Genomic DNA, 8,277 nt, shown 5'->3' with positions numbered 1-8,277 from the left:
GGCAGAAAGGCTGCAAGGGGACTGAGCGGGAGGACTCCCCTCTTTCAGCCGGTGTAAGGCTCTGGCAAAATCTTTCTCCCAGAGAGTGGACCGCTGTTATGGGTAAGGCTCTGGCTGGGTATATTTAAGATGATCACTCTTCCTCTCCCCATTCTTGAGCTATAAGCTGTATAAGTCCTTTTATAGGAGTTTAAGAAAAGGGAAAATAATCTATGGGGATAGAAATCAGATTGTGTTCACCTCTGGGGTGGGATAATTCACTGAAAGGTGATAAGTGGAAATTTCAGGATTGATTGGAATATTTTATATGTTGTTTTGGGTGTCAAAAGTCATGGAACTGGACACTTAATATTTGTGTACTTTATTACATGTAAATTATACTTCAATAGGAAAAAAGAAAAATCCCAGCCTGTAGATATGGAAAAACCCAGTAGTATTAGTGAAGTGTCTGTAATCATGACCATCCTGATGAATGGAGATATGATGATGAATGGAACACAGGCCTGGAAGGATAGCTCGGGAGAGGGAAGTTGGTGCCAGCAACTGAGCTTGCCTCAGTCACCTCACCTACCTGGGTTTTTGTTTATTCCTCTATGAAAAGAAGTGGCTAGAATAGGTGATCAGGAAGTAGCATGATCTTATACATCGTCCCCATCATGGCATTCCTGAGGGAGTGAAGCTCTCTTACTGATGATCTGGGAGAATAGTGTTAAACTGCTCCTGTCCTGGGCACACAGGGATGAATAATTGTCCTATCAGTAACAGCCTCTAAAATGTCAAAGACCTTGTGAGGTGACAGTCTTGGTGTAGCAGCAGTCTGGACCTGGGAGCTGCATCTTACATGTGATCTCCTGGCTTCCGTTTGGTCTGATAATGTGTCCGAATCTGTCAGCACCACCGCATGCAGGTCAGTGGGAGGGGTGTCTATTTAGAAAGGCCTCCAGTCCTCCCAGTCAATGGGCGGTTGCCTTCCCCGCCTGTGGGAAAATGAAGACTTTCTAGTAGTGCGCCATTGACATTTCTAGGTTAAAAACTATTGTTGAAATGAAGCTAATTCTCAATAGGATGAAAAATGGATCCTGCTTTCCCTTGCTCTGATAATATGAAAATAATGAGTCTCCTTTACAACAGTCACCTTTTTTTTTCATTCTTTGGAGGCTGCAGATCAACCTGTGTTTATAAAACTCATAGAGATGATAAGCTATTAGGGTCTCCTCTGTGCTGCCAAAGCTTTGAAGGGACTGAGAAGAAGGTTCTAAGTGATTAGGGTTCTGGCCAATCTGAAAAATCATAATGTCATGTTGATGGAATTCAATTTATTAAAAGAGACATCTCATTAGAATCCATTCCTGGAAAGAATACAAGGAGTACCATACATTTGTGTTTAAAGGTGATAGAAACTAGGAAATATCTTGAAGGTGACTGAAAAAATGCTCCCAAAGTTAATGAGCCTCCCTAGGGTCCTGGGAAGGGAGTGGGATTTAAATAAATAAATGAATGTATTTATAGATAAATCTAGCCTCTTAGATAGTCAGAGCAGGAGGCAGCCTTCTCAAGTGTATGCTGCTAAATAGGACCTCTTTGTTCCCAAACATGTCCAATGGGTGCATCCTTTGTTAAGAATCAGGAGTGGAGATCTAGTTCCGGGTCTGCCCTGGGAGGTTCGGATTTTCTAGGGGTTAAGTGGATGGACTTCATCAGCAGGACCTCTGGAGGATGGTAACCACTTGAGAGGATGGTAGAGGGGATAAAATGAGATGCTGTTTTAAAAGCCTTCAGCGTACTCCCTGGTACATTGTTCTGTAAATCCTAGTACTAGACAGTTAGATTCTTAGTTTCTGATGGCGCTGCTTCAGTTCTTAACCTTTTTTTGTGCTATTGAATCTCTTTGTAAGTCTAGTGAAATCTATAGACCATGCATGTCTCATAATTTAAGAAATGCAGTAGTTATGTTGCATATAACTATCAAAATAGTAAAAATATTTTTGATAAAATAATATGTTTTTCTTAAACAAATGCATTAAATGAGATCTAGCGGTGGCTTTAATAGCTATTTATTTTGAAGTAGTGATGAATATATGCTATTTTAAGATATCTGCTGCAATTTAATATAGGAAAATACCTGGGATTCCTATTGGTAACAGTCACAGATATTGCTAATATCACTGCGATTTGTTGCCTGTTTTCATAATTGAAAGCAATTTATTAATTTCAATCAGAGGTTAGTCAAAATAAAGGTGTAATTTGTTTTGCATCCAGATTCATGGACCTCTTGAATTCCTTTTAGGGAGAACAATTGTTTCCCAGAACTCAGGACTTCTCAGTGCTAAAATCGAGGACAGTCCCATGCAAACTGGGACAGTTGGTCACTTGGTGGACCCCCGGTTAGGCTCTGGGAGCTCCACAGTAAGATGCAAATTTCTTTCTTAAAGGCAAGATATTACCCCACTGTTACCTTTCCATCTATCAGGAGGAATTAGAATTAGCTTCAGTGACCAAACTTACCAAGTGATATATTTCCTTTAAATCTACTTTGCTTAAATTTTTTAGAAAGCCTTTTTTGGTTTTAATTTTCAGCAGACCCCATTGTATTTTCACGGTTGCTGTTGGAATGCTGACACATTAATTACTAATTACTTTGTAACGATGGTTGCTTCAACTCTAAGCAGTTGCCTTTTGGTTGGAGGAGTCTGAAAGCCACGTACAGCACAAGGGTGGGCATAGAGAAGCCATGTAGGCCACTGCAGCACAGGGTGGAGGGAGGTGGATGCCCACAGGGGAGAGGAAGGTGGAGATGCACTTCGTTTCTGATGCCAGTGTGCTTTTTTCAGCACCGTCACGTAGAAGGGCAGAGAGTAAGCGTCAGAGGACTTAGATTCCAGTCTTGTACCTGTTATTTATAAACTGTGTGACTTAGAAGAAGTCATTTCCCTCCTCTGAGCCTCTGAAATTCCTTCCCATGTTAATGTCCTCTTGTCGTCAATCTAAGAAGCCATCCACCTAGAAAGTAGCGTCCCTTGGCATCCTGTTTCTAGATGGAGGGAAGGACGTATGCTGGGGTTGCTTTGACCGAGACAGTTTCCTCCCAGCTCCCCACTTTGATCCAGGTCTTAAAGTGCCATTAGTCCTGGTTCATGGGGCTGTGGGCTCCTGCTGCGCAGGCTCCCCACAAGGAGCACTGTGGAGTATTGTCGGGGCACCACTGGCATCCAGTCGAAGTGAGCTATTTGGGACGACTCTCTGTGGAGACTGATATTCCTGTGTGTGGCTGTGAAAGTCTTGGGCCCGTTGATTTTTCCTGTTTAGCATCTGCTGTTTGGTTGAACATTTCAGCTGCTGGGTAAAGACACCTCCCTCTGGGGTCCTGGTGCTTCATCTGGCCAGGGTGGTCACTTCCGGGGAGGGCTGCGCCCCAGGCAAGGCCTCAGTATCCCCTGAGGAAATTTTAGAATTTTAAATTGTGTTCAGGATGGAATCATTGCGTTTTCTGGGTGGGAGGGGAAAGAAACAAAGTAGACATTTTTTTTTCCTGATAACAAAAATAAATGTTCATTGGAGAAAATTTGGAAAATTACAGAAAGACACCAAAATTTCACCACGCAGGGACAGCCATTGTGAGTTCATATGCTGGTGTCTTTCCTTCCAGGTAGGGGTATGAGGGAAATGCTGCCATCAGATATCCGAAGGGATTCCTGAATACATCGACTCGTGAAAACTATCTCTACTCTCCGGAGAGCTTCGCGTTGAAATTAAGTAGTACAAGCTGACTCCTCAGGGCTGTTTACTTTAGAAGAAGAACATTAACCATGACAGAACGTTCAGACTGGGTGGGACCACAGAGGGGTAAACTCTCCTACTTGGGGCTGTTCAGTTCCAAGACCACACACACTGAGCCACTCTGTCTTCCTATCTCTGAAACCGAATGAAGCATTTCTGTTGATAGAGATGACACTGCCAAGGCAGTGGAACTAGCTGCTGCAAGAACTTTACAGATGCAACTGTAAGAAGAGCCACAGGTTAAGTCTGAGCAACTGTGCAATTAAGAAACACTCACCCAGGACCACTTGTGAAGGGGTCAGAGTAAAGGACGTGAAGAGGTATGGGACATGGTTCTTGTCCTCAAGGAGCTTACATTAGCTGGGTTACAAGATGCAAAGCATAAAACACAAAGCAGGATGAGCTAAAGGTCAAAGAAGTAGCAAATACAAGGAATGCCATCAGTGGTGGGGACTTGAGGGCAGAGGAGGAGGGAGAGCAATCTCATGTCAGACAAGGACATGGGAGTGGGGGATGCAAGCCTGTCTGTGGGGAGGAGGATCTATAGCTGGACACCAAGAGATTAAACTGGACTAATTTCTATATGCACACCGTCTTTTGGTGAAACCTGTGTTTGAAAGTTTAAAGTCTAAGGTATTATATTAATCTAGGTTATATTTTGGTAATACGTTAATCCCCAAATCTCAGTGGTTTAACAGCATGGCTTGACTGTCTCAGACACCCCTGGGGATGCGAAAGTCATGGAGAGGTTTCTGAAGATGCCGTTTTCCTATGAGGCTGCTGGGACTCTGCCCACCCCAGCTTCCTGCCTCTCTTCCCATGGCCACTTTCTCCCTCCCCACAGGGACTAAGTCTACTTTTCTTTTTTCATTGCAATGCTGCCACCTATTTTATCCCTTCAGCTTCTTCTGTGAGTCCCCAAACTGGCAGCAGAGGAGGCCAGACTCCTAGTTCTAGCTTGCGGGGTTATTCTAATAATTCTGTACTTACATGGGCTGGGTCTTGGGGTGCTGGGGGCTTGCCGAATCATGTCCCAAGGTCCTGGCTTGGGGGGCACCATCACAGCCTGTGATTATTATCGTTTGTGCATCTCAGGGACAGTCCCTGGTTACAAAACAAAGTGAAATCTGGAGTTGGCATTAGTGCACCCAGCCAGGGGCAGATGAGGATGTGAAGCTGGGAGCTGAGTGGGAGGGGGACTCTGGGCAGTTAATATGTGACGACATCAGTGCAGTTAGAAAGAAAGGAAATGAGGAGCTTCCCTGAAGCAGAATGTTGGGACCATTAAAGGGGCTGTCAGACAGTTAACTCTACCCACAACAGGGAAGCAGTCAAGATATTCAGCAAAAGAAACTTACGGGATTACAAAGGTTAAAGAGAATGACAGTTCTTTGGTCCCTTGTCCCTGGTTGGTAGTTCATTATTCCCTTCTTTAGCTAGTATCCGGATCAACCCAACCCTCCTCCTTTTATATCAGAGACTCCTTGAGCTTACCTCTTCCACCATCTGTTCTCTCTGCTCTAGTGTTGGCTGGATTCATCACATGGGAAATCCCCTCTCTTAGTTAAGGCTGGATCCAAAGAGTGAGAATGGACAGATCATGTTGTGTTCCCTGGCACCAGTGGATCATTTCCTGGTCTCGGACATCTTGGGGGTGGGGGATGTCTCCCATCTGGGAACCCTTAGCTACCAATGGTAAAACCATTTAGGCCATTTAAGCCTCCGCATTCCATGCAATTTTATCTCCTAAGGAAGAAGGCTCCAAGTAGTCATTCTGGTCTTGACATACGTTAATGCAGAAAACTTTCTTGTATACGTTCCATTTTCAAGAGTGTAATGCTTCCAAACTGGACAAAACAAATCTCTGTGACCATTTCAGTTTCTGATTTTCTATTTAACTCTGACTTTTTTCTCCTTTAAGTCACTCAGTGACCGTCCTTTACTGTCTTCTGCACTTCATTAAAGATAATTTCAGTGTGTTGCATTTCTGAGAAAAATATCTCCAACTAAATTTCCACCTTAGTTCCCTACAGGCTTTGTTTGCAGATTAGATCACAAAGGTTTCTGGAAACTAAATCAGAAGTATTAGCGTTTGTGAGTAAAGTTTTTCGGATCTATATCTGTATGTCTGTGAAATCTGCTGCAAGATGAGAATGAGTTTTAAATTGATCTTTAAGTGTTGAAAAAACATCTTAGACATTTCTTCTGAACTTATCACTTTGTGTCATAGTTTGGTCAACTTTCATATTTTCTCCATACTCGTTTTTTTCTTTCAATGTGCTGTATGTACCCCAGTCAGAAAACTCACTTATCCAAGACCAGTACCTCTGGCACTGAGCATCTCCCTGGTGTGGGAAATGAGTTCTTGTGTACTAGCAGTGTTTTTAGATGATTTTGGTGGTGATGTTAGATTTATGTCTGGATCCACTGTTGGAAGCATATCCATTTATTATCTGTAGATATCGGAGAGCTTTATAAATTATAACTTGAGGGCATAACTTCCACCACCCAATAATGCTGTTGAGCTTTTGCAGTATAGATTGGTTAACTCTGAAGGGGAATAATGGCACCTGGAGCACATCTGAGTCTGTGCATCACTGCATTGTGTTCCATGGACTCTTCTGTATGGGTCCTTAAAGTACTTGGTGGAGGGAGTAATACTGTAAATGGATGTAGTGGGTTGAATTGTGGCCCCCAAAAGTATGTCCACCTGTAATGTGACCTTATTTGTAGTAAGGGTCTTTGCAGATAGAGTAAGGTAAGGATCTTGAGATGAGATCATCCTGTATTAGGGTGGGCTCCAAATTTCTTGTAAGGCAAGTCCTTATAAGAAAAGAGATGGGGGACATCAGACACACAGAGAAGGCCATGTGAACAAGGTGGCAGATTAGAGTTATGTAGCCAAAAGCCAAGGAGTGCCAAGGGTTGCTGGCAGCCCCAGACACAAGGAGAGAGACATCAAACGATTCTCCATCAGAACTTCCAGAAGGAATTAACCTTGCTGATACCTTGAATTCAGACTTCTAGCCTCCAGAACTATGATGGGATGAATTTCTGTTGCTTTAAGCCACCAAGTTTGTGGTACTGGATTACGACAACCTCAGGAAACTAATACAGTAGAGACCGTCAGATGAACTAGTTTACATACAGAAAGGAGGATGTTACTTAAGGCAAGATTTGACAAACCATAGCCCCGCAGGTCAAATCTGGCTGTTGCCTGTTTTGTAAATAAAGCTTTATTGGAACACAGGTGTACTCATTCATTTCTGTGTCATCTCCAGCTGCTTTTGTGCTACAATGGCAGAGTTAGTAGTTGTGACAGAGGCTGTAAGACCCACAGTGATGAATATATTTACTAATTTTTTGGGGGTGCAAATACAGATTTACTAAAGGGGGATATCGATAAGGAATAGGGAACTCTGTAGTTGTTTCCTTGGCTACCCTTAATACTTCTGGTTTGAAAATCGGTATGTCCAAATTTTGAATTTGCTTAAAGTCACTTCTCTCCTGTAGAAGTGAAGATATTGATTTTAAAAAGTTCAACAGAACAACTGGTCTGTAGGATTTGTGTGTAGCCTCAAGGTAGATTGTTTACTTCAACCTCTTATTTTGACTTCTTGGACTTAATGCGAATTGGAAGCAGTATTGGGCTGGTAGGATTAAGTAAGCAATAAACATACTCTCAGAATAAGGAAGAGAGCTATCTATCATTGTATTGAGGGGCCATCTCTCCCAGATAGTTCTGGGTGCTTCTTGTTTGATCAGCAATGAGGATGTGATTGGATGAGCTTTCTCTCTTGATGTGTGAAGTTCTCCCAGCTCCTAAACAAGAGATACAATAGCTGAATTAAGTAAGTAGCACACAACAATAGTTTATTTCTTTACCTTAGCATAGTATTTAAATAGGAATTATTTCTCTGTTGAGGAGTCATTGATTATGCTTGCATTTCTCCTAACCCTTTTGCCTTTTGTAAGCCTTTTAAACTTTTCTGAGGGAAATAAAGGTTTAGAAATTTGGTCATTGAACTTCCACTTGAACAGTTCTGACTGGCTTTGAAAAAGACTTCTCTTACAAACATTTTTCATACCTCTTGAAAATCTACTTCAAGGGATTTATACAGGGAAGCAATCATGGATTTTCAAACATTCAATTGCAAAGATGTTAATCAAAGCACTGTTCATAGCAGTGAAAAGTGGCAAAGAACCCAAAGTTAAATTTGAAACAACAATTGACAGTTGGTTAAATAAGTTATAGTGCTTCCATTCTGTGAGCTTATCAAAGAATGTTTAATGATATGGAAAGCTGTTCTTGATATATTTTAAGTGGGGAAAAAGCAAAAAACATAACACTATGTGTGGTTTAGAGCGAACATACACTCAGAAAAACAGGTGAAAGTTTTAGGTGGTTTTTTATATTCTTTTGCTTATCTCTATTTTCTAATATTTTTCACAGACTATTTTAATAATAATCAGAAAAAAGAATTAACTTTAACACAAGCA

This window comes from Camelus bactrianus, chromosome 30 (genome assembly GCF_048773025.1).
Source record: "Camelus bactrianus isolate YW-2024 breed Bactrian camel chromosome 30, ASM4877302v1, whole genome shotgun sequence".
Taxonomy (NCBI): Eukaryota; Metazoa; Chordata; class Mammalia; order Artiodactyla; family Camelidae; genus Camelus; species Camelus bactrianus.
Note: the sequence above shows the minus strand (reverse complement) of the source record.